The sequence below is a fragment of the Acinonyx jubatus genome, chromosome C2, assembly GCF_027475565.1.
Source record: "Acinonyx jubatus isolate Ajub_Pintada_27869175 chromosome C2, VMU_Ajub_asm_v1.0, whole genome shotgun sequence".
Lineage (NCBI taxonomy): Eukaryota > Metazoa > Chordata > Mammalia > Carnivora > Felidae > Acinonyx > Acinonyx jubatus.
Window position 1 is genome coordinate 58,594,447 of NC_069384.1, and position 26,949 is coordinate 58,621,395.

The 26,949-nt window shown below is 42.7% G+C and overlaps 1 protein-coding gene and 1 long non-coding RNA gene across 2 annotated transcripts in view; one reads left to right on the forward strand and one right to left on the reverse strand.

The window, feature by feature from the left end:
• The window catches only part of LOC113599796 (uncharacterized), a 28,360-nt gene extending 6,301 nt beyond the window's left edge, over positions 1–22,059 (reverse strand). Inside the window, exons 1-2 of the long non-coding RNA XR_003420688.2 lie at positions 21,935–22,059; positions 8,215–10,468 (exon numbers count right to left, since the gene is read on the reverse strand). This is a non-coding gene — a long non-coding RNA (uncharacterized LOC113599796). The remainder of the gene's footprint in view (positions 1–8,214; positions 10,469–21,934) is intronic.
• GTPBP8 (GTP binding protein 8 (putative)) overlaps positions 1–22,060 on the forward strand; it is a 150,104-nt gene extending 128,044 nt beyond the window's left edge. Inside the window, exon 8 of the transcript XR_008297663.1 lies at positions 17,304–22,060. The gene's annotated coding sequence lies outside the window, so the exon portion shown is untranslated. The remainder of the gene's footprint in view (positions 1–17,303) is intronic.
• Positions 22,061–26,949: the final 4,889 nt, after the last annotated feature.

Sequence of the window (26,949 nt, forward strand, 5' to 3'; positions counted from 1 at the left end):
AGTCGGATGCTGAATGGACTGAGCCACTTAGGCACCCCATTTGTAAGTTTAATAAATATTGTAAAACTGTCTTTAGAAGTCATACCCCAGAGGTATGAGAGTGCCTGTCTCTCTGCACCCTCACCAGGCAGCCCTTTTCATTGTTCTATTTTTCAGAAGTCTTCTGACAATTCTTGTTTTCTGTTCCTTATGAGCTTTAGAGTCAGTTTTTGTCCCCCCCAAAAAATCTTTAGGAATTTTTATTGGAATTGCATTAAATAAATAGATTAATTTAGGGAGAATAGATATCTATCTTTATGATGTTGGATCTCTTTACAGATGCTTTTCAGTTGATAAAGGGTTCATTTCTTAAGAGCAATTGGATATTTTCTTCATACAGAGTTCACACATCTCTTCTTAAGTTTATACCTTAACATCTGTATAATCATTGCTGCTTTTGTCAGCAGATCTTTCCTTCTATCTCTTCTAAGTGGTTGCTCTTATATATACATACATATGAATGCTTGGATTTCTGTGCCCAGTTTGTATCTCACCACCTTACTGAATTCTCATATTATTTGTGATAGAGTCACTTAGGTTTGGGGGATACACAATAATATCATGACTCAATAATGATAATTTTATCTCCTTCTTTCCATTTTGCATGCCTGTTGTGGACTGAATATTTTTATCCTCTAAAAATTCATATGTTGAATCCGAATCCCTAACCCCCAATGTGGCTGTATTGGGACATGGGGCCTCTAACAAAGTAATTCAGGTTAACTGAAGTCAGAAATGTTGGGAGCCCTGATTCAACAGGATTAATATCCTTGTAAGAAGAAATACCAGATGGTCTCACAGTTTGTGAGTTTGAGCCCCACATCAGGCTCTGCTCTGAGAGCATGGATCCTTAAATCTCTCTCCTTCTCTATCTGCCCTTCCCATGCTCATTCTCTCTCTCTCTCTCTCTCAAAAATTAATAAATAAACTTTAAAAAAAACATAAGAAAAAAAATACCAGAGAACTCTTGTGTTCTCTCTCTCACTCTCTCTTTTTCTCTTTCTCTCTTCACCATGTGAGAACACAATGAGAATGAAGAGGGTGCGAGAATGAAATCTTGCCATTTGCAATGATGTGGATGGAGCCAGAGACTATTATACTAAGTGAAATAAGTCATTCAGAGAAAGATGAAGATCTGGGTTGTTAATGGCTAACAGTCTAAGTTTGAACTACTGTTACCCAGTGCGTGAAAAATTCCTTGAGGACAGGCTCCTTGTTAATATATGGGCCTGACACATATTAGTGCTTAATAAATACTTCAGTCAAATGAAGATCATAGGAAGTAAGAATCTCAACTCCAAACCATTTGTGAAGTGGAGCAACTTCTGAGGAGCAACTTTAAAAGAGATATCAACAAAGTCAAATGTCCAGAGAAGAAAAGGGAATCAAGCATAGTAGGGTCTTGAAACCATATCATATGGGGAGCATTAGGGAATGTAAATGTCCAGTCTAGAGTAAGAGGTGCGTGTGTGTGCATGTGTGTGTGTGTGTGTGGGGGGGGGGGTGAATAGAGAAGGAGGGAAGGAGGTAGTAAGAACCACAAATTCCTTTCAGTAATTTGAAGAGTTGGCATGGGGAAGAGGAGCTGTATTCCACATCCCTTAAAAGGTGAAACTGGAAATTTATGCTTTATATAAAAAGAGCTTTCCAACAAGTATAATTGGGCAATGGGACAGTGCCTTAGAAAAAACTAAACTTCCTGTCAGACGAAGTATTTAATCTAAAGCTGGCTGCTGCCAACTGTAGACATTGTAGAAGGCTATCCTGTGCTGGGTATAAGATTAGAGAGTGAAGGTCCCTTTCAAAGATTCCAGGAACCTCTGAAAGATAATCCTTAAGAAATTTGCATTAATAAGACATTCAGGAGATACTTTGTTTTGGGATGACCTGTGTTTCCCAGTAGTCTCTGTGCCAACTCTTAGTCTTCCCCACAAGAGTGATTCTTTGGCCCATTGCAAGAGAAAGGGACAGAGGAGGTCCAGGAGAAAGGAAGCCATATGTTAAGTCAGAGAATCCATGATCAAGGTAGTTTATTCAAAGTCTAGTTTGGGGAAGGGGAGGGCAGCTGATAGAGACAGACAAAGCCATAAGCCCCTCAATAGCTACCTTACCAAATTACACCAGTTTAGTCCAGAATACCCCTGGGAAAGATAAAGCTAATTGATTAGCCACATCTGGTTTTAAGAGATCAGTACCTGTTGAGAAGGAGGAAAGGCTAACTTTATCATATAGGTTCCTTATGATGATCAGGGCCATTAGAGACCAGAAATGGAAGGCCCAAAGAAAGCAGTATGAGGGCGGAGGGTAGCCAGGGTGTTGGGGAACTGTGGGTGTGAAGGAGGGGTAGGGAAGAGTTTTGCCTACTTTGCAGTTTAGCCTGGGGCCTTGGTGTATCTCTGAGAATTTTCTCTAGGCTGATGACATTGTTTGCCAACACCCAAGTTGGGATGTCAGAACTTGTTTATAAACGGCAAACACCTTACTGTAGATCAGTCCAGTCTTCCTTATCTAGGCCAGTCTTGTCTCCTTGAATTCAAGTCTGGGTATCCTTATTCCTCCCTCTGGGAGAAAGAAGGAAGAAGGGAAAGAAGGATGCTATCTGTGCTAAATATCTTGCCCCAAAGAAGAGCATATCAGCTGTCCATTTGCATTGTTAGTCCTCTCCTTCCCTGCCCTACAATTTATCTCTTCCATGTCTAACACCATTACTCCACAGTTTTACCCTGTCAGGGTAGTTCTGGAACCCATCCACGAGGAATCCTAGCTCAGTGGCTCTCAAACACCCAGAAACCTAATAAAAAAAAAGTACTGGACAAGGGCACCTGGGCGGCTCAGTCAGTTGAGTATCCAACTTTGGCTCAGGTCATGATCTCGCAGTTCATGTGTTTGAGCCCCACCTTGGGCTCTGTGCTGACAGCTCAGAGCCTGGAGCCTGCTTCAGATTCTGTGTCACCCTAGCTCTCACTTACCCCTCCTCTACTCACACTCTGTCTCTCTGTCTCTCTCTTTCTCTCAAAAATAAACATTAAAAAAAATTTTTTTAAGTACTGGACAGTAGAGAAACCTAACAAAAGTTATGTATGGAAACCTAAGGAGGAAGACAGGATAGGTACTACAAGCTATTGGAGGGGAAATTATGGTGAACTTCATAGTCAAGGAAGCCTTCACAGAGGAAGAGGAAATGAACTTGAGTCTTAAAGAATGAACAGATCTCAGTTACACAAAGAGAAGGTGAGAGAATTTCAAGATGAAGAGACTACCCAGGGAGAAGAGAATGTGAGAGCATGTTAGGAACCAAAGTGAGGAAGAGTCAGACTGGATGAATCTGAACGTAAGGAAACTGAACGTTCAGTGCAACAGTTCCCACAAACCTCTGGCTTCCATGCACCATCTCAGCTCCACTCATGATTGTTTGGGAGTCTCTAGACAGGAGTGAGCATTCCATGTTTGAGGCTGGTAGATTAGGGGATGCTTGTAAAAGATTAATCTGCAAAGAATCTGGAAAAACCTCTATGAAATTGTTAAACTCAATGGAGAAAATTTGTCTAGATAAAAGTATAGTTAAATAAACTTAGAGCTGTTCAATTACTGGACCAAAACTATATTCATTTCTTACCCCCAAATCTGCCACTGCTAATGTTTTCTCCCATTGCTATGGCTGGTCACTTACCCAGTAGAAGTGGCAGTGAATTCTTTTTTTTTAAAGTCACCTCATACCAGGGTGCCTGGATGGCTCAGTCAATTAAACATAGAACTCTTGGTTTTGGCTCCGGTCATGATCTCATGGTTCATGATATGAGCCCTGCATTGAGAATCACCTGGGGTTCATTCTCTCTCTCTCTCTCTCTCTCTCTCTCTCTCTCTCTCTCTCTCTCTGTGTGTGTGTGTGTGTGTGTGTGTGTGTATGTGTGTGTCTCAGTCTCCACTCCCTCCCCCAGTCACTCTTAAAATAAATAAACTTAATTTTTTTTTATTGTCACATACGAAGATCAAAGTACCCCTGGAGTTTCCCATGGTATGAGTTGTCACAGTTAGAGGTACTTGTTGGCCTTAAAGGCAATCCATTTTCTACAGGACCTAAATGTAGGCCATGAAAAACCATGGTCCTATACATTTCACATAGATGTGAGACACTTATGTTTTCTAGTTATGGAGTAGTGACACCTATTATTCAAAATGACATTTGGGTGTGCTAGACCATTTAAATAGATTCATTTTTCCGTTGAGACCAATTCATGTGATAAGAATAAGAAGTTCAAATGCCAGTGCCCCCCATAATGTTCTTGCCATTGAAAAATATGTATTATACTTTCCTACTAACACTCACTGATCAACACAATCATAGTGATTGACCCACATCTAGCATTCTTTGTAAAATACATGCAAATGAGAAGACAACAGTAGAAAGAGAGCAGAGTACTGGTTGTAGGATGGTAGGAGTGCTGGGCGACTGTCTTTTATAATTCATCAGAACAAAATAGAGATGGCTCATTGTTTTTGGTTTTGCTTTAAGGCAGTGGATCCATAGAGAAAGAAATAAAAATTGAAAAGAATATATAATCTAAAACAAACAAACAGACAAACAAACAAGAATACATAATCTAAAGAATGGCCTGGAAATGTGGAACCTCATGGATCAAAAAAGTGCCAAACCAGCAGCAGAGTCCAGGGCATGAAACTGTAATGTGCTGAAGCATCTTTTCTCTGGCATTACTTTGAAAGTTTAATAGTTGCTTTCCTGATGGGTCTTGAGGACTGCGGACCCAGCAGTAGTCTGACCTAGAAGCCAAAGTAGGGAAATTTAAATGTCTTGAAATCCCTTCTCTGCCCAGTGTCTTGGGATTTCTGGTTGAGTTAATGGGATAGAAGTTTTCACAAGTCACAGGAGCATGTGGACTGCTGATGCACAAGGAAAAGTCTTCATTCCCTTAAAAGAGGGATGTTTCCAGGGGCAAGATGAGGCTGCCACAGAGCTGTAACCTGTCAGTCTGATGAGAATATCTGTGACAGAACCCATCTGACAATTTGATCAAGAGTTTCTTCCCAAAGGGGACAACATCCTTGCCTTTTTTTTTGGGGGGGGGGTGGCAGAGGGTCTGTTTTTTTCCCCTGAAGTTCTTGAAGCAGTAGTAATAATGATTTCCTAAAAGACAGTTGACATTTTTGTTAGCATGATCTTTGAACTGACTTTCTCTCTAATCCTTCTGACACAGAGACTTGTTTCTGAGTTAATGAAGAAGGTCAATATTTGAATGAGATAGAAAAGCTTAAGAGTAAACGGCCTTGAGATAATTAGGGGATGAGAGACTTGTCTTTGTCAGTGAGATGTTGCTTATGGTGCACAGGACCCACTATAACATATAAGATGGTTCCGGAGAATAGTGAGGCAACCACTTGTTTTAAATTGAGAGGAATGAGTGAATACAATAAAACAAGAGGGAAGGACACAGTTGAAGGAGGGAATTTCTACCACATCAGTCATACTCACACCCTCTTGTGGTTCTGCTGGAGTTTAAGGGTCTATGAACCTTTCTGAACTTATTATATGCCTGTGGACTTCCTGGATACTCAGGAGAGAGCAGTCAATTCATGAACCATAAGTCCAAATACTCAACATTTTCACACACACACCAACCTCAACAGACAATGAAGTCTCAAGGCTGCATTTTAAAATTAAAAATAGTCCAATTAAAATGACTTTTGAAAGCCCTTAAATTGCCTGTTTCACCATCTTTCACTCTTACACCATCTTTCAACAAACAACATAGTGTGTTGGGTATTTTCCTTCAGTTGGTTAACAGATAAAGTACTAGACTTTTATTTAAAGGATCATTTCATATAAACTCCTGTTTCTTTACATGCAATTCAGCTTATATCATGAGATCTGTCTGGGACCAAGACCAAAAGGGACCAAGGGAAGAATAGATTCACATCTCTCACCTCAGCTCATCTAATACTGCTCATTTAGTTGAAAGATGGACAGATTATCCTCACTAGTTAAATGGCTCTCTGTTCGTTCTTTCTTTCTTTCTTTCTTTCTTTCTTTCTTTCTTTCTTTCTTTCTTTCTTTCTTTCTTTCTTTCTTTCTTTCTTTCCCCTTTCCCCTTTTCCTGACACATATCATTGAATTCATGTCAATTAAATATACTGGGGCTCAGGGTACCTGGGTGGCTCAGCCGGTTAAGCCTCTGACTTTGGCTCAGATCATGATCTCATGGTTCATGAATTCAAGTCCTGCATCAGGCTCTCTGCTGTCAGCACAGAGCCCACTTCAGATCCTCTGCCCCCCTCCCTCACTCGTGCTCTCTCTTACTCTTTCTTTCAAAATAAACTTAAAAAATATATACTAGGGCTCGACTCCTGGACATATTCTCACGTAAGAACCTAAGTGAGAGCTAGAAATAAAAGGTAGAGTCCGAGGCTTAAGGCTTTAGCTTCAGGACAAATTGCCTTCTGGAAAGTGCCTTGTTGTTGACTGCTGTCTCTCACAATGTGTGCCCCAGAGTCTGGGCCTTGATTATCATACTTTTTCGCATTGATGATACATCCTCCTATCTTTAAGTGTGCTTCACACAATTCTTGGATGACACTTTTGGTCCAGAAGACCTTGGTTAAGAAGAAACACAGATTTATGGGAGAGGGACCTGGAAAATTTCAAACAGACACATACATCTTTATTGGAACCCTCCAGATCTATGGGAAAGAAAACGGGGCCCACAAGGATCAGCTCTGAATTTGCTCCAGCTCCAAACTTACAGTCACACCCTTCTCTCTGGGCTCCCCATGTGGGCCAGCATTTTAATCTTTCCATCTCTCTCCCTCCTTCATCGTCGCCTGTTTATTCACCTTTTCCATTCCCTTGTCTCATTTTCTCATTCTTTCTGATTGCCCTACTCTCTCACACTCATATCCCCTGGTGTATCATCTTTCTGTTGGAGCCTGTACTGATGGCCTCTTTCCAAGAGCAGCAGGTTTGAATCAGTTCCAGTTTAAATTGAAGGAAGGGGGTGGGGGTGGAGCGAGGCCAGGAGAGGATATCAGCTCGCTCCTGTCCAATGTACTGAGTGCACAGTCCTCCCCCAAGCCTCCAGACTGGCGCTCATGCTCCCAATCTCCCTCCCAACCTACCCTCCCTTCTCTCTGCCCAGACATCTCTCCACACACAGGTATGTGTAAGAAAAGGCCTAATAATCCCTTGCAGGCAAGATTAGAGACCCCCACCCTCAATCTAGCAGCTGGTTTCCATTAGATGTTCCAAGCCCTATAAATATTCTCTTTTTTTCACTTATCTCTAATAATTTTTCCTTTCCCCTTCTCATATTCCCCGCTTCTGGGCTCCCTCCTGGGAGGAGGCCTAAATTAAGTAGGGAAGGCATGCCAAGCTTTGCATTAACCATCTTGTCATGCCCCAGGCCTCTGGCAGAGCAGAACCCAGAAATGATGGCTTCTTGTTTGTCTAGTTTGCTGCTCCACACACCGAAGGTGGGAATCCTCCCAGAAGAGCAGAAGGGTTGGGCTTAGCCTGAACTAGAAGATGCTGCCAGGGTCACCCCATCTCTGTGCTCTCAATTGCGCTCCTGGCTGAGCCCCTTGAGCCCTCTGTCAAGGTTACCTTGTGCTTATCACTGGCTGCTATATGGTGTCTTGGGTACAGCCCTGGAGAGCAGCATTCTGGGGTTAAGATGCCAGCCTCTGTGCACAGGCAACGTGACTTCAGGCAAGTTACATAACCTTTCTCATTTGTAAAGTCGTGCTGATAACACCTACCTCAAAGGACTGCTAGGAGGGTGAAATGAAGTAAGTAACTAATGGGAAAACATTTAGCTCAAGTCTGCACTCAGCAGGTACTGGTTCTCTCCTCTTGCCCCTTCCAGTATGGTCCCCTGTGGAAAATCCTGCCCTCCTCCTCTACTGCCTCCTACACCTTCCAAGTGATTAACTGAGCAATTAGAGAAGAATTAACCCTTAAATATCTGAGGTCTGGGTTGGAGAGTGTAAAATGTTTGCTTCTCGATGAATGTTTTCTCCTTAAGGTAAAGAAGCAGAGAAAGAATGGATGTAAAATCCCTCAATTAGAACAATGTTTACAATTGTTAGTACTTTTGATAAACCAGGCAGCACGAAGCTATGTCATTGTTGAGTCAGTGACCCAAGAGCAGAAGTTCCTGCAAGTACCTCATCCGAGTCATGGCAGTTAAGAATGCAGCCTCCGGGGTCAGACGGTCTTTTAGGTCTGGATTTGAGTTCTAACTCCTCCTCGCTGTGGAGCGTCGACCAGTGTTTTACTTCTCTGTGCTGGTTCCCCTTCTGTAAATGACGATAGTAAGAGTACTGACGTCACAGTGTTGTTGCAGAGATCAAACGACCTCACGTAGTCCGTCACCCTTCACCAGTGGCTGGCAGAGTAAGTGTGCAGTAGATGTTCGCTCTCCTTCCCACCCACGAAATCTTTCTTACAGCCTTGCTCCTCCTTCGTGGCCATTTCCAAACTGACCCATGTGCAGGGCAATAATCCAGCCGGGCTTTGCTTCTCCCACTTCTGCATGCTTCTGAGGAGTCCAGCCACTTTGGTGGTTCTGGATCAATCCCAATCCTCACAGTGAAACACACTCCAGACACTCCTTAACTGGCCTTTCCATGGTGGGAGGGACTTCGAGGAGACATGCACAGTGGGCAGGAGGGGTGCCTTTCTTGAGCCTCAACCATCCACACCCACCAACTCCATAGCCTTCCTGAGACCAAAGCCTTTGCCTGGGAGTATGGCCCATGACAAGTGACAAAAATGACCAGCCCAGAGCCCAGTCTTCAGACTGCTTCAGAGGGTGCTGGTGCTGGGTCTGCCCACTCTGCCTGTCTCTTAGGCTGAAGGTGAGGGAAGAAGACTGCCTTCCCAGCTCAGAACCAAGTGGAGCACAGAATCCCAAGGTCTTAAGTCCACAGAATTGAATCCCCTGTTCTCTGAACATAAATCAATCTAGACTATTGGGAACTTTATAATATGATTTTATTTTTTTATTTATTTTTATTTAAAAAATATACATATATTTGCTATTTCTTTGACCTATTTATACACTCTATACACTGTGGAATTAGTTAGACCCAGTTCTGTCACTGCCTCACTTTGTGACCTTCAGCAATTACTTAACCTCTCTGAGCCTCTGTTTGTTATTCTTTAAAATGGGGTAACAGCGTTACAACTTTACAGATATATCTCATCTTTCTCTCAATAGACTTTAGCCATAGCTACTCACCTTATGACTATTCTGTAATTTTGCTACAATTTAATTCTACTTCCTCTGATTCTATCTTTAGTGCAGTCAGAAAACAGTTAGTCACCATCATTCCTACATAAAACTACCTCCCAGAGACCTGAAAACAGTTAATAAATCATTCTTCAGCCTTTGAACCTCAGGCTAAACCATGCCAATTTCTTTAATCTTCCTCCAGAGAGCCTATCTGAAAATCTTGAATAATTTCACTTTTGCCTTGTGACCTCCCTCTAAATTATTAGCATCTCAGGTTTTAGTGCCCAAACATGAGTGTATTATTTTAATAAGGACCTGACAAAATAGTTGACCGTAGTGCACATAACGTTGAGTTCGCCTACTTCATGCTCAGCTTGGGTGTCCACTAATAACCCCCCATAAATACACATATAAATGTTAGGCTATTCAAATGTGAAATAGAGAAAACAGATCCGTGTCTGTTCCTTTAAGAAGCAACCCCACAACTTATTTGTTAAACTTGTCTCATTTGCTGAGGGAGGAGAGAAAGAACTACCAAAAGGGACTCTGAAGAAAATCATTAAAGTAAGGAGAAAGCTCTTAAGGAAAGAGACGTTTTCTGCCCTCTGTACCTTCCTTGCTTGATTCCGTTCTCCCATGGTGACAGTGCAGCTAATATAAGTCTGTGCTCCACCAGGCCCCTGCTGAGCAGGGCTGGGGTAGGACAGGAAATCACCACTCAGAAAATAAATGACCTGTCCCAGAGTCTTTTGTTAATGAGTCCAGGGCATAATAAATCAAGGTGACCCAGTCTCAAGAAACACTAGCCTGTTTAAAACAAAACAAAACAAAACAAAAAACCACGAAACCCCCAAGCACCAGAGGTGAGGAGGAGGAGAAGGGAGAGAGGGGACCATGGGGAGTCCTTATAAATCACACCCAGATGAAACTAGTGCAGATGTTTTCCAGTTTCGGACCCACTCAAGAGGCAGAAAACAGACACATGTGGACGTGAATGGAAGGGGCTGTTTGTGAGACAAGGCAGTGGCCCGATGGACACAGCCCCTCCTGTCACATGGTGTCCATGGGACTTTGAGTGGCACGGTTTCTTCCAGCTATTTCATCCCGGGTCTCCCTCTCCTCAGCGTGGCCGGAGTGTCCTCTTGTGTCAAATGTGGGTCCCAGCTTCCCATAGTGGCAGGCTCCTGTAAAAAGAGAGGGTGGTCAGGTCAACCATGGGAGGGTCTTAGCTTCCCAAGTAAACTGCAGGCTCTCTGAGGGTGAACTTGGACACAGACATAGAAATATGTCAGATTGGAAATAGATATTCCAGTATGTGGTAGAGAAACAGGAGTCTATAAATCTGGGGTAAGCTGTAATATAAGATTTACATGCAGAGGGCCCTCACAGAGAGCCACAGCAGCCTGGTGAGACATGGCAACTATTTTACAAATGTGGAAACTGAGGCAAAAAGAGACTAAGGAATTTGCAGTTTGTGCAAATTTGCAGTTTTCGAGAATGTTATTTCATCTGGGCACACCCTATATGTAGGTTGAACAGGTGTCCTTCCTATATTACAGATGAGAGTGGGAACGAGAGCACGAGAAAACCTTCTCCAGGTCACACAGCTAACATGTGGGATAACTCAGGTCCACACTCAAGTTCTGGAATCTGTTATCCTTTCTGTTCAGCCTCAGCTGTTTGCCGGGGTCCCAGATAAGAAGTGTGCTGACAAGGAAAGGGTGCTGAAAGAGGGCGGATAAACCTTGGTCAGTGTCCACAACTGTTTGGTGTTAGTGGTGGCTGGAAGGGAGATGAGGGGACAAGAGGAAATTGGTCCCAAATGTTTCTCACTCTCTCTGTCATATAAAACCTGCCATGTAGTCACCTCCATCATTCCCTAGGAGCATGGCCTCCTCTGATCACTCACTCCTACTTGCTGTCATTTCAAAAGAAATTACATCACGCCAACTGCTTTTGTTTTTAAATTCTTGCTCATGCTGAATTCAATCTCAACCACCATCATCATGACTGCTAGTTTGTATACACTTTATGTTTCAAAATCCTTTCTTTGTTACCCTCTCTGAACCTCTTAATCAGAATTGTCATTTACCCTTGGAGAAACTGAGGCCAGAGTGGCTTGCCCATGATCACCTCTTAGAACAGAGATCTTTCCCCCTTGCCTGGACTGCCTCCAAAGTAAACACAAGCGGCCAGATACTCTTTGCCATCTTAGTTTTTTCTGTATTGCCCCAGTTCTGCAGTGAGAGATACCACCTTTCTCCAGAACTCTCTATAGACTTCCTATACTAGCTCTGCTTCCTTTTGAAATAAAATAATGAGCATTGTGCTCTAGTTCAAATTGGAGTCCAAGTAGAGGCACCTGGGTGGCTCAGTCGGTTAAGCGTCCGACTTCAGCTCAGGTCACCATCTCACGGTCCGTGAGTTCGAGTGCCACGTTGGGCTCTGTGCTGATGGCTCAGAGCCTGGAGCCTGCTTCCGATTCTGTGTCTCCCTCTCTCTCTGCCCCTCCCCCGTTCATGCTCTCTCTCTGTCTCAAAAATAAATAAACATTTAAAAAAAAATTGTAGTCCAAGCATTTACCCAACCACACAATGTCATCAACCACAACAGGAAGATGCCACAGCGGGCTGCCTAAAATAAACCAAAATAAACTCAGAGCTTTAAATTGGTCCAGGACCTAGATCTGCAAAACAGCAGGCACACCCATGAAAATTAGGGCTGTTCCAAGTATTTTAGGTTGAACAGCAGCCTTCCACCAACGCAGAACACTGCTTTAGGTTTCCTTTCTTTTTCTTTTTTCTTTTTTTTGTTTGGTTTTTGGTTTTGTTTTCTTGTTTTGTTTCATTTTGTTTTGTTTTTTGGTCCTGCTCTATGAGTCCAAATTTTTCATACTCAGATGTTGACTCTCAGCTGGGAACCCAGAAGAAACACCCCGGGATGTGGGCATGTCAGTTTTCTATTATAAAAGAAACTAGTAAGGGGAGCCTGGTGGGCTCAGTTGGTAGAGCATGCAACTCTAGATCTCAGGTTTGTGAGTTCAAGCCCCACATTGTGTGTGGAGCCTACTGAAGAAGAAGAAGAAGAAGAAGAAGAAGAAGAAGAAGAAGAAGAAGAAAGAGGAGGAGGAGGAGGAGGAAAAAGAAGAAGAAAAAGAAGGAGGAGGAAGAAGGAGAAGAAGAAGAAGGAGGAAGAGGAGGAGGAGGGGGAGGAGGAGGAGGAGGAGGAGGAGAAGAAGAAGAAGAAGAAGAAGAAGAAGAAGAAGAAGAAGAAGAAAGAGGAGGAGGAGGAGGAGGAGGAAAAAGAAGAAGAAAAAGGAGGAGGAAGAAGGAGAAGAAGAAGGAGGAAGAGGAGGAGGAGGGGGAGGAGGAGGAGGAGGAGGAGGAGGAGAAGGAGAAGAAGAAGAAGAAGAAGAAGAAGAAGAAGAAGAAGAAGAAGAAGAAGAAGAAGAAACTCTTATTTCATTCAACAAATATTCTTAAATTCCTACTATATACTGGAGACTATGTCAGTTGGTGAAAGTGATTGAGACTTACATTTTATGCCATCCTTGCACTAAACAGCTGGGGGAACTTGAGCAAAACATTCCCCCTTTATGGCTGTCAATTCTTGCCTCTCTAAAGTGAGAGGATGGATAATTAACTTCCAGGTCCGTCCTTCCTTCCTTCCTTCCTTCCTTCCTTCCTTCCTTCCTTCCTTCCTTTTTCTTCTTTCTTTCTTTCTTTCTTTCTTTCTTTCTTTCTTTCTTTCTTTCTTTCTTTCTTTCTATGTTTATTTACTTTTGAGAGAGAAAGAGACACAGAGTGTGAGCCAGGGAGGGGCAGAGAGAGACACACACACAGAATTCGAAGCAGGCTCCAGGCTCTGAGCTGTCAGCACAGAGCCCCAAGCAGGGCTCAAACCCATTAGCTGTGAGATCATGACCTGAGCTGAAGTCAGACGCTTAACTGACAGCCACCCAGGTGCCCCTAGATCCTTTCTAACCCTGCTGCTCTACAGCTCATGGGAATCTGTACTGATGGACTAGTCATGGGTGCAGCACCTAAGAATAGTATCCCTTTCATTTTACTGACGCAAAGAACTGGAAAAGGCAGAGGCAGGTGCAAAACACAGGGGTCCTGTGTTTTGCAAGGAAACAAGACTTTTTGGTGGATGGGTAGTGTGGGTGGAGGAGTGGCTACTGATTTTAAAGAATCATTATACATGTCACAAAAAAATGGTCAAATACAAATATATGTATCACTTTATGCTCTTTTCTGATAGTTTACATAGCTATAATCAGTTCATCCATAATATTTTTCGTTCTTTGTTTTAACTAATGCTGTTTGATGTATACATTCTGTATATCACAAAGTGTATAGTCTTCTAATTCTTTTAGTGGGTAAGAGCACTCCATCTTATTATGCTAAATTTATTTTTTTATCTACTCATTTACTTTAAAATAGTGGAATATTGGAGTATGTCCACTCTTTTTCCTTTTATTAATAGCTCTGGTATAATATTTTCCCTAATAAATTCCTTTGGACATTCATAAAATAAGTAATTTCTAGATCAGTGATTTTTTAATAATTTTTTAAAATTGATTTGTTTATTTTGAGAGAGAGAGAGAGAGCATGAATGGGGTAGGAGCAGAGAGAGAGAGAGAGAGAGAGAGAGAGAGAGAGAAAGAATTCCAAGCAGGCTTCATGCTGATAGTGCAAAGCCCGACAAGGGGATTGAGCTGACGAACTGTGAGATCATGACCTGAGCCAAAATCAAGGGTCAGATGCTTAATTGACTGAGCCCCTCTAAATCAGTAATTCTGAAAGTGATTCTAAATCAGATTCTAAAAGACCCAATAAGTTCATAATGGCACCAGCAGTTGATGGGCATTTCTGTTTTCCTTAACCCATCTACCTTGCATATAATAATTTTTTTCCTTTTTGATGACTTAAAAACTGTATAATGTTTCTAGTAACTTCAGTGAAGTTGTTTATATTTTCATTTCTTCCATTTTTTATTGAGACTGATCTGTTTATGTGCTGTGTATTCCATATTTCCTCCTTTGTGGATAGTTTATTCATGTCTTTTGACCTCAAGTCTAATGATTTTTGAAAAACATATTAAGGCTTTTGTGGACCAGATTCTTAACACACCACTGATATAGTGGATTCCCAAATGTGAATACATTCGTCATCAGGAAGGAAGGTGGAGATTTTTGTCTTTTTTGTTCACTCAAGTATTTTAAGCACCTAAAATGATGCCAGGCAAACAGTAGGTGCTCAATACTGTTGAGTGAACTGAATGAGTGAATAAATCATCACTTAATATGTATGAGGTGCCTCCTTGTGTTGGGACAAATATGAGCATTCAGTTTTGACATGAAGGAGATGAAAGTAAGGTCAAAACAGCTGGGGGTGAAGGGAGGGGTGTTTCTCACTTCAGAATTTTAAACAGCCACATAAAGTGGCAAGGTAAGAAGCTACTGAGGAGTCTCCTCAGGTAAGGACTTGACATTGCCAAAACACGTCACGGGTATTTGCGTGTTCTTGTCTGTTGTTACTGTGTGCAGTAATATTGTCAGACTGTAATATTATCACAGTGTGAACTTAATTCAAGCAACATTTTCTCAACTTTCACTGTAATGTGCAGGCACTGAACTAGTGCACAGAACACCGTCTCTGTGTATCTACGTGTTAGAATACTATACCTCAAGAAAAAGCAACAAACTGCAATGCACACATGCCTCAAAGGCTTCATGCTAAGTGAAAGGGAGGTGCAAAAAAATACACGTTGTATGATTCCATTTATATGAAATGTCCAGCAAAGACAAATCTAACCACACAGACAGTGGTTGCCTGGGGTTGGGGAATGGGCGACTACAAATGGGCACAAGGGATCTCTTTGGGGTGATGGAATTGTTCTAATACTAGATTGTGGTGATAATCGCACAACTCTGTAAAATTACTGAAAACCCATTGAATTGTATACTGATTATGAGTTGATTTTACAGTTTTTAAATTATACCTCAATTGAGTGTTTTAAAAAAGAGTGGCTACCATGACCCTTGCACTGTCAAAACAAAGCAAAACCTAGTTCCCGGAACAGGCAAACATTGAGAACACTGTCAGTAGAGGTGAGCCCAGGGGGCTGTGCAAGCAGTCAGGTGCCTAACCCCATCCTGACACTCAATGGAAGTTGCACTGAGATGATGTCTGGCTGGGAGAAATTTTTCTAGCAAGAGTAAATGGGAGGATGTGGGGTAGGTCAGGTGCGCACCAAGTCAATGACAACACGATTCATGTCATGGGAGATAGTGCTAAGGCCAATGTCCACCTTGGTTTCAGGGAGGTTAAACACTGCAAAATGCTTTGTATATTGATTATAACTACCATCCGTCATGAGTCAAGAGCTTTGCATTCGGTAACAACAATCTTGCAAGGCAAGATTACAGACGAAGAAACTGGGCAAAGAGGGCTGATGTGACTTGCTAGGGATCACTTCCCCAGTATGAACAGCAGAGCCGGAATCCAAACACAGGCCCAAATCTGAAAGCCATGCTTTCTCCATTCCATTCTCTCCCTTTACCTCTACATAGACACGTGACTATCACTGGTGGGGAATTAATGAGAAAAATGTCGGTTCTGCGGATCTATTCTAAAGAATTCATAAAACTCATCTGCAAAGAATTTTGCAAATGCAGTTTGATGGGGTCTCAGAGCCGCAGCCTTTGCAATTTATCACTGTCCCTAGCGTGTTGTATACAGCAGGCAGGCATTTGAAATGTGCCGTTCTCTATTTAGCTTCGGATGTGCAAGCAAAATTCAATAATCTTGGTTCAAGATAAATTAAAGGCCAGTGACTCTGAAGAGCTAGAAAATTCTTAAATACCACAGAAATCCAGTCTGTAATAATGCATAGCTCCCATTAAATGCCTTTCTTAAATGCCTCTTAATAATTTTACATGATCATACAAAATACTTAAGATTATATGACCAAAGCAGAAACATGATTTCTTTTAAAAATGTGTTTAGTCTCTCTTTCAGAGTTTTTGATAACTGTTCCTTGCCCTCACCTTTGGCTTAAGTGTGTCTGCTCCTTACGGGAAATTGTGAGTCGGATTGGGTGAGGCAAAGACACACATTCTTCTCTAGAAAGAACGCACTTGCATTCCTATGAGGAAAATAAATTAGGCCCAGTTTCTCTGTCCATTAATTATGAGGAACAAACAACCTTTCCCTGCTTGGAGAGAAGTACAGGAGACCAGCACAAATTTCCTCCTCAGACTCAGGGGAAAGATCATTTGACTATCCAGCAGAACGCCTGTGGTCTGAGAGGACTCAGAGGATTGGAACAGGCGAGGCTCTGCCGCCAGATGTTTGTAAGAAATCCACTGATACAGACAATCCTATGATACAATCCACAGAGGACTTCTGGGTTGTAGGGAGAGGCTAGAAATGCAGCAGAGCAAGAGGGAGAAGGAATTTGCATCCAATTCTGCCCCTGGGGAATATCCCAACCCTGAAGACCGCCTGTGGAATCCAGGGACTGTACCGCACCTCGGGTAATTATGTGATTTTAGTTAGAGTCTTAGAATATGCCAAGAACATCACCCCGGAAGGAGCAGGATGGTAGGAGGAAGGTAATGCGTGGTCTCTGGTGGTCTATCATCTAATTGAACCAGGTGGGATTTGCAAGAGAATGGACGTTCACCACGGCCACTCTACAGACAGGACAAATACAGGAATGAGAGAGAAGTTTCAGAGTTGGAAATGTGTTTGCGTCTTTGGCTTTTACACACTTGTGACCGATACAGCTACTCCTTTCCCTTGCTTCCTTACTAAGAGAACCTTAATTTTATTATGGGATGCAGCGGTGCTCTCAGGTTAAAACACTCAGCTTCCCAGATGCCACTGCAGCTAGGGGAGGCCTGGTGATCCACTTCTGGCCAATGAGATGGGAGAGGAACCAGTTGGGTCGGGCTTGGGGCAATTGCACCGCTCTGGCCTCTTGCCTTTTGCTCTTCCCCTTCCCTTCCAGACACTAGTGCACACGTTCGGCCACCAACCTTCTCCATGAGAAGTATCACTGAACGTCAGGCATGCAAGCAGAGGTACCCAAGCTTCCCAGATCCTTGGTGATTCCCAGCAAACACTGAGGCAACCCTGGCCTGCTACCTGTGTGCTTTGTATTATGTGAGTCATATCTTGTTTAAGCTCCTGTGTGTTGGGTCTTTGTTACTTGCAGCCAAACATAACCCCTAACTGATGGCAATATGAATTCAGTTCAATTCAGCAGTGATTACTTATTACGTGCTAGGTGTGGGAGTACAAAGATGAGAAACCCCCTTCCTTCAAAAAGTTCACAAACTAGTGCATGAGTGATGATACATAGGCAAACCATTAGAGCGTAGTCAATGTTTTCGAAAATGGAGGTTTGTTTACAGTATTATGGGAACAACGTCATCGATACTAACAAGCAAAATGTACTGGGATAAATTGTGTGGAATTCTAAATTATTCTCATACTGTATATACATGTGCAGTTATAGGTAAATCTGATACCCACTGAATATCCACCATTCATATTATTGATAGAATCTGCCAAATCATGAAGTCACAGCTATTTTACCCTCCCTTAAGTACCACTTTACACTTGTTTATTTTCTCTGGTGGGGTCAGAGGACCTCCATGTTTCCTAAGTAAATTTTTCAAACCTTTGTCAATTCCTTATACACAGGAGAAACCCCAAGAAGTCCATGGAAAAATAAACTCCGTCTCAAAGAGCAGTAGTAACAAAGGGCAGTTTGGTCTGAAGCACATTGCGAGGTGAATGGACAAAGTACAGTAGCTAAATTTTACCACCACCCCCCCGCCCCCGCTTCAGCAAATGCTGTCTCTGTCTCCTTGCTTTGTGATTCTCTCTCCCTCTGCAGCCTCCTCGTTCGCTCGTCCTGCCCTACTCCCCATCACACCTCGCGAGTCTCCTGGATGGCATCTATTCTCCCACTGCCTCACATGCCATCTCTCTCTCCTTTATCCAATCATCCATTAAGAGTAATGAATTTTTAAAAGGTTATTTGCTGCAATTATCGAGAGGATTTTTATCAAGGATTTTAATTCTTGAAGGTGATGATTGAATTAATTGATATCTTACAAAAAACAAAATAACTTGCTTTAAATTTTTTGTTGAAGAGAGAATACATGAACCCGGTAAAAAAAAAAATTGGGAGGATTGAAATAACATACATGAAGTATCTCCCTCACATCTGCCACCTAGCTCCTTTGCTCAGGGCAACCAACATTACCAGCTTTTTCTGTATCCTTGCAGAGCTATTTTATACACAAGTAAATACCCACACCTGTTTCCCCGCTTCACTCCGCAAAATGATGGTCATACTTTTTTGTACCTCTATTTTTTTCACTTAATATGTCTTAAAAATCTTTCATATCAGCACATGAAAAAGCATTCTCATTCTTTTTAAAGCTGAAAAATGTTCCTTTGCAAAAATGTATCATATTTAACCCTCTATTAATGGACAATTTGTGTCTGACCTTTATTATTTTAAATAGTGGTGTGATAAATAGCATTGTATATGAATCATTCACAGAAGAAGAGTGTATTTTAAGATAAATTCATAGAAGGGAGCCAAATGGTGGAACCACTTGTGATTATGATGAGTATTGCCGAATTCCTCTTCATAAAAGATACTGTTTCCCACTCCCACCTACAGTGTATGGCCATGCCTATTTCTCTAAACCCTCACCAACTCAGTTTATCAAACTTTTTGGACTTTGTCAATTTGATCAGTGAAAAATGGCCTGTCAGTATATTTTTAATTAGTTCCTCTTATGAATAAGATTTTTCATCTTTTACACATTTCAGAGCTATTTGTCGATTCCTTTCTGTTAAATATCTATTGATATACTTTTTTTTTTATTTTTTATGTACGCTTCACACCCAGCATGGAGCCCATATGGGGCTTTGAACTCATGACCCTGAGATCAAGACCTGAGCTGAGATCAAGAGTCAGACACTTAACCAACTGAACTACCCAGGTGCCCCAGTCCTTTATTGTTTCTTCTGTTAGGTTGGTAGTTTTTTTAATTGATATTTTCCAAGTTAATTATTTGTTAGAGAAATTAAACATTCATCTGTGATAAAAGATGCACATTTTCCCCCAGTATTGTCTTGTGTCTTTTGATTCTACTTATCAAGTATTTTTACCTTGGGAGGTTGTTTAGTTTATATGTAGTCAAACATGTTAATCTTTTCATTTCTGGGTTTTAGGTCTTGTTTCGTATTTAGAAAGGCCTTCTGATAACAGGGGAGGTTTTTTTTATTACCTTCTTAATCATACATTATTTTGAATGTCAGTGAGTTGTTTCTTATGTCACTGGTACAAGTTAGTGATCAGGAATCAAAGCATTGGTGGGAGGAAGTGAGTGAGAACCGGAATTCATATTTTCTCTACTTCTGGTTGTATTGCTAGGCATGAGGGCTTGGACTGACTCTGACATCCACCCCACCTACTTAATCTGCTGTGGGTGAGTGAACGTGCCTACAGCTCTGCAGGCTAAGTGTATGTGAAAGGAGGGTGTTAAAATGTTTTCGTGACATGTGTGCATAAACATGTGAATTTCTTCATCTCAGCATATCACAGTGTCATATCTTGCCGGACATCTATATGCTGGGTGTCTGCATATGTTAATGTTATTCTTTGTCCTCAGAGAAGAAGATTCTGGCATGGGAAGTACAGCAAACCTCATTACAGCTTTAAAAAATGTATCATTGAAAGTGCAGAAGGAACAGAGTCAGTCAGTATGTGCACTTCTTGATTGAGCGGCACTTGAGAGAGAGCCAAACTCAGGCATGTGTGTAATGAGGCCTCTATTAACAAGTTGGGCCATCCTGCCTCTTCCATCCCCCATCTTCCCCAGGCACAGCCTCCCAGCCTTAAGGGCCCCAGCTCCTTCCTTCAGATGAGGCCACAGTCCCAGACAGGCACCTGAAGTAGGAAAAGCCACCCTCCTGCAGGATTGGAAAACCTCCACCAGCCAGGCAGGGCAGTTCTCTAGATGGCAGCATCCAAATTTTTAGAAGCAACAGCCCCTTTCTCAGTGTCTTTACAGCACCAGAAGAGCAGAGAGGCTGGCCACATATGAACCTAAACTTCACATATGAGCCAAAGTATCTTGACTTACTTGCAGGGAGCACCACTCAGGCTTTTAAGATTTATCTTTGATCTTGTTTTAAGTGCATTCTGAAACAATGCCCTTGCTGCACAAGGTTCTAAACTGAGAGTAGTGGCCAGAAGCTCTGCTGCCATTGGGTCATACACAGTAGGCCACTCTAAGGATATTAGCCTCGGCCATCAGGTGCTCCCGGGACTTGGGCTGGAGGAACATGAATGATGGAGCTACCTGGGTCCAAAAGAGCAGAGTGATGGGAAGCCACAGAAATCAGAACTAGGAGATTTGGGTGCCAGGAGGCCACATCAATTCAAGTCAGTGTCACAGACTGTATCTGTGTCATAGACATAGAATCTTGGGGCAGAGTTAGAAGTGAGGGCTGAGGGGTAGAGTAGGTTTATTATACTCTTAGTGACAATTCTGTGTAAGAGCCAAGATGGGTACAGGCCTAGAGGTGCTCATCTGCTGCTCTGAACTGTCACCAGTTGGATATGTGATAAAGTCCTTTAGTACTTGGGGTGGGGCATCTGGCTGGCTCAGTTGGTGGAGCATGCAACCCTTGATGTTGGGTTGTGAATTCTACATCCACGCTGGATGGAGAAATTACTTACAAATAAAATATGTAGGGACACCTGGGTGGCTCAGTCAGTTAAGCGTCTGACTCTTGGTTTCAGCTCAGGTCACAATCTCATGATTTGTGAGACCAAGCCCTACCTTTGGGCTCAGTACTGACAGCATGGAGCCTGCTTGGGATTCTCTCTCTCCCTCTCTCTCTCTGCCCCTCTCCTTCCCTCTCTCTCTGTCTCTCTCTCAAAATAAATAAAAAATAAATAAAATATGTAACCCCCCCAAAAAAACCCAAACATTTGGGGCATAAGTTACCACACAGATGAGACATGGCTAGCCTTACTGGTTTTAAGAGAGTCCCACCTCTCTTAAATTTGGGTAGGGACAAGAGAGGATTCATTTGAGTCAGGGACTCAGGATTGATGAGGACAATGCTGAGCCCAAATGGAGAAGCAAGCAGCTATATCCAAAGGAATTCCAAAGACAGTTCCTTCCATTGTTCCATGAATTGGGATTTAAGTGGTTTGAGGATATTTTTTATCTGAAATTATGGCAGTGACTTGAGACTTAAGTGCAGAAGAGATCAAGCGTCTGAAAAGAAGTGGCTCTAAGTTGTAGACTCAAGGGTAAAGGGTACCTCAAAGGGTAATCAATATGAAAGGAAAAGAGTGGCCATTCGTTCATTCAACCATTGTTCCCTGCACCCTGGGTGCCCGATACTATTTAGGTGACAGGGATATATAGTAGTGAAAATAACAAAGTCCCTGCTCTCATGGTACCTGTCCCATATTCTAGTGATGGTGACAGATGATAAATAAAATCTATATGTATTTTTTAAATACATATTTCTATATTTCTATGTTCCCTCCCTCCATCCCTATCTGTCTCTGTTGCTGGCTCTGTTAGTACTTACCCCTACTGCCAATAGATGAGTAACGGAGGGAGGATGCTATTCTGGGTAGGGTGGCCACAGAATGCGTCAGTGGTTCTGGTGTGACATTTGAGCAGAACTAGAATGAAGTGAGGGAGGGGGCCATGTAAACACAAAGGTGTCCAAGGGACACCTTTCCAAGGGAAAGGTGTCCAAGGTAAAGGGCATAGTGAGCCCAGGGACAGGCAGGAATATGCGGGGGGGGGGGCTGGAAACAAGGGAGTGAGTGTGGCATCATCAAGGAGTAGATCACAGGCTGGAAGAAGCGTCGTGGTGCAGGCTACATAGGGCCTTGAAGAGCATGATAAAGATTTAGGAATTTATTTTGAGTGCAGTGAGATGCCACTGAAAGAGCATATATTCCTCAAGTTCCGGACGGCCTGAATGGCACTCTGCCATCATGATTGCCCAGTGCTGTATTACCTGTGAAAGATTGTGTCTCCCAAACCCCAATTTTGAGGAAAATGGTTGTGCCCTTTAGCCACCAATTGTGTACTTCTGGGCCTCAGTGGGGCCTAAAGAGGGGGAAAGACATAAAGGCTGCAAATCTCAGGCTGCTTGGGCAAAGCCTTCCTATCTGGATGGTGGTAGCTACAGGTGCGGCCTTGTGGATGGGGGTTGCCTTGACCTCCTACTTGAGTTGCATCTTGCACAAGGAAGTGGCCGGCACTCCAGTGTTCAGAACACAGTTTCTGCTTCCTCATCCCTGAATGCTTCCTCCTAACTTCTCCATAGACCAGCCCTCTGCTTAACAGAGCCTTGGACACCTGCTATGTCCATTTTCTTCTGCCCGAAGCAAGGTACAGTAGGCCTTCCCAGGCTTCTTCCTTATGTAGGAAGTGAGGCATCCCCTTAATTCCCCACACACTTAAAGAATAAGCTTTGTCTGCAGAGTTTATAGGCTCATTTGGGAAAACTCTGCACCCCACATATGATTCAAATATATTAGCAGATATACACAACAAAGGAGCCCAGATTCCAGAAGCTTATTTCTTTCACAGGTGCCCTTCCTTGTAGCCTTAGGAAATGTAGGCGGTCTTGCCATTTGTATGTTTGCATGTGTGTGTGTGTGTGTGTGTGTGTCTTACAAAATAAAGATTTATTTCTTGCTCTTGCTACATGTCCATTGCAGATGGTTGTAGGTCCATGCTGTATTCATTCCAGGACTGAGGCTGGAAGGCATAATCCCTGTGTGCAACATACTTCTCCTCCTCATCAGAATTACTTCCCACTGATGGTTTTTGCAAAACAGGATGGAACCCTGTGCTTTCTTTTGCAGAATAAACCCATACTGCCTGCCTCAAATCACCATCTTGCTCCCATCCCCCTGTTTTGTTTTTATCAGAAAGTTCTTGAACACACACATGTCATTAAAATATTGTCAAAGGTTATTTAATGACCTAAGAGAGATACATACACAAAACAGTATGTTCAGTGTAGTCGTGTGTGTGTTCTAGGTAGAGCTAAACATGCATAAATATGTCCACCAAAGTGGTTGGTGGCATTGTGACTGATTTTTATTTCTATCTTTTTCATGTCTATTTTCAAATTAAAATAAATATTTTTTTAAAAATTTGTACATGCCAACTACCTGGAAACAATGTCAGAAAGTCACAGTCTCAACCTTTTTTCATCTAACAGCTCTCCAGAAGGCAGGGCCTTCTGACGCCTGCCAGCAAATCCTTTTTAAATAGAGCACATGTGTGTAGCAAACATTCATGGACTGATCCTCTGACCCACTGACCAACCTCCTTTTGTTAGGCACCTGCACGTGGCTTAGAATCATGCATACACAAGAGCACAGAACCAGGAAAGATTTTAGAAATGATCTTGCCTGATTGCCCTCTCAGTGCATGACTCTCTCTGTTGCGTCCCTGACTGGGATTCATCCAGTCTCCGCTTGGTCACGTCTGGGATGGGGGCCACGGGGCAGGAATGGTGGACAATGGCCTTCATTAAAGGAGGTCCACCCTATAGACAGGAAGGATCTAACCCCCAAAACTCCTACCTTCAGATTCTAGCCCCCAGATCTATGGTACTCCACAGCTTTAAGTGCTCATGGGAAATAAAAGGGGATGTGAGATAAAGAATAGAAGTTCATGTCACTTTTTCTGTTGTTTTAAGAATCTCTTTTTGTTCATCTTAGTTTCTCTTCCATGCTGTCTGGCACCACTCAAAGATTTGCCTGCTTCTCTGTTTCTCCCTTTTCATGTCTGTGGTTTCTTTCTCTCTTAGGTGAAACATCATCAGCCTATTTCTCCCCACTTCATCCTGGCCACTTTTCTTCAGCCATCCCTGTGCTTTTATTTCCTACCCTGTATGTAACTGGCTTTCTTTGACACACCCTATTCTATTTTCATCACCCTTTTTCCTTTCTTCATTAAAATTTCTTATTCTCTCTGGCTACCTGAGTGGCTCAGTTGGTTAAGCATCAGAGTCTTCATTTCAGCTCAAGTCATGATCTCGCAGTTCTTGAGATCAAGACCCACTTGGGATTCTCTCTTTCCCTCCCTCCTTCCCTCCTTCCCTCCCTCCCGCTCTCTCTCTCTCTCTCTGCCCCTCCCCTGCTCTCTCTCTCTCTGTCTCTCTCAAAATAAAGAAATAAGCATTTTTTAAAACCAACTTCTTATTCTCTTTCTCTTTCATAGTCATAGTAAAATAGACATTATAGTAATGCCCCTCCAAATGGGACTCAAAAGCAGTTCCTAACTATAAAACAAGTTTATGGAAAAACAAATTGTTTTGTTTTGTTTTGTTTCAGATTTGCACAGTGATGATTATTTTAGTGCTTCTTTTTTTTTGCATTTTTATTTTAAAGCACATACAACATTAAATTTCCCATTTTAAAGTGCATAATTCCGTGACATTAAGTATATTCACAATATTGTGCAATTGTCACCATTCTCTAGTTCCAGAACTAGAACTTTTGCATCACCCCAGATGGAAACCCTATGCCCATTAAGAAGTCACACCAGCTCTCCCCTCTCCCAACCTCTGGCAATAACTGAATTGCGTCCTGTCACTATGGGTTTGCCATTTCCGGATATTTCATGTAAATAAAGTATAATATGTGGCCTTTTGTGTCTAGCTTCTTTAATTCTGCATGTTTTCAAGCATGTTTTGTTAAAGTTGTAGCATGCATCAGCACTTTTGATGCATTCATTCGGCATGCATGCATTTCTTTACGTGACTGTTTAATATCCTGCTATATGAATATACCACATTTTGTTTACCCGTTCATCAGTTGATGGATATTTGGTTTGTTTCCATCTTTTAGCAATTGTGAATAGTGCTGCTGTGAACATTTGTGTACTATAGGTTTTTGAACTTGAACATTTGAATACAAATGTTCCTTTTTTTCTTTCTTTTTTTTTTTTTTGAAGTATTAATTATTTTCTCCAAACACTGGCTTGTTTATTTGTTTCTTGCTGTGGGCAGGGATGGGTGTGCCACTCTTTTTCTGATGCCCTAAGCAAAGCTCAGCCTATCCACTGGCTGTTCCCTGTTCTTGTGCCTCTTGATAATCTGTTTCCCTGTCTCCCATCCTCTCTCTTCCCTGCAAGAATTTGCATTCGTATCTGGGTGATACCCCACTCAAACAATTTGGCATTCCTATTGGCAAGTGGATTCCCTCCCTCTTATAGAGGCGATTTTTGTTTAAATAAGTACAATGAATATGTCTAATTCAGAAAGGCCTTCAGCCTCAGTTCTCAGCTTCCCCTAACAAGGCCCCTTTCCAACTCAATTCCAGGAAAGCAGGCTCCAAGAACTCAAGCCAGGAGAGGCCCTTTCCTCAGGCCTCAGCTCATAAAGCCAAGGTGTGTCTGGGCCCCTCGACTCTGTCAGACTTGGAACTTGAGCCTTCACTTGCTGGCTGCTGTCAGAGTTCAGTGCTCCCTGCCAAGCCCTCGGAAAGCTGGGGGCTGCAGAGAAGAGCCAGGCATCGGATTACTGCCTACAGAAATGCGGGGGCTACCCCATGTGACACTACCCATGTACAGTGTCAGTGTGAGCAACCACAGGCATCATCAGTGTTTGGGATCTCATCATAAAAAGCAGTGTGATTATCTTGCCACCTCTCAGAGATACAGATGCCACTGTCCCTTTCCCCTCTGCCTCCCCACTTTTTCCCTGGGGTTGCCTCTCTCCCCTCTTCCACATTCCCCTGCTTTCCCAGGTCTGTTTTTCTGCCGACTTCCCCCAACGGCTCTCTAGTTCTCTCCTGCCCCTTTGATTTCCTCCCCTCCTTTCTTCCTCCAAACTTTTTCTATCCACTCCCTGTCTCTTTGCCTTTCTCGGTGTGTCCTTGGATCTGTTTCCTTTGACACTGGTCCCAGGCCCACTGCCAAGTTTCAGACCCATTAGTGAGGTGCCTTGCTGACTGAAACGCAAATCAAGACTGATCCGGGTACAATTAGCAGCTGCTCACACCTCATCTGGAAAGCATTAGCCAGCACTGAGAGTGGAAGGAGGGAACTATTGATGCCAAACAGAATAGATCTCCTATTTGGGAGCAGGAAAGCATCCTGACCCAGTAGAAGTATAACTGGAAATAAGCTACAGAGAGACAAAGAGGCCCTCATGAGAAACAAAGATGAGTGGCCCGTTAACTGACCTTGGGGATCCTTCAGCATCTATGCAAGAGATACAGACTGCTCCACCTCGACTCAGGTATACATCTGTCACCTGGGTAAAAGGGGTACCTATTCCATTTAATCCAGATGTTTAAACCAGGAGTTTTCTGAAGATACCATCTTCACACTGGTATCTTGGTCCTGCTGGAGATCTAATGTGCTATAAGAATCACCTGGCATTGAGTTAAAAATGCAGATTCTGATGCGCTAGGACTGGGGAGGGCCCTGAGACTCTCCCTTTACAACAAACGGGTGGGTAAACCACACTTTAACGAAGGGTCTAGGACAGTTCAGCTCTTGTAGCTTTGGTCAAAAGCCTTTGCTAGAGGCCCCTCCCAGTATTGTGCTGCTCCTTTTTAGGAT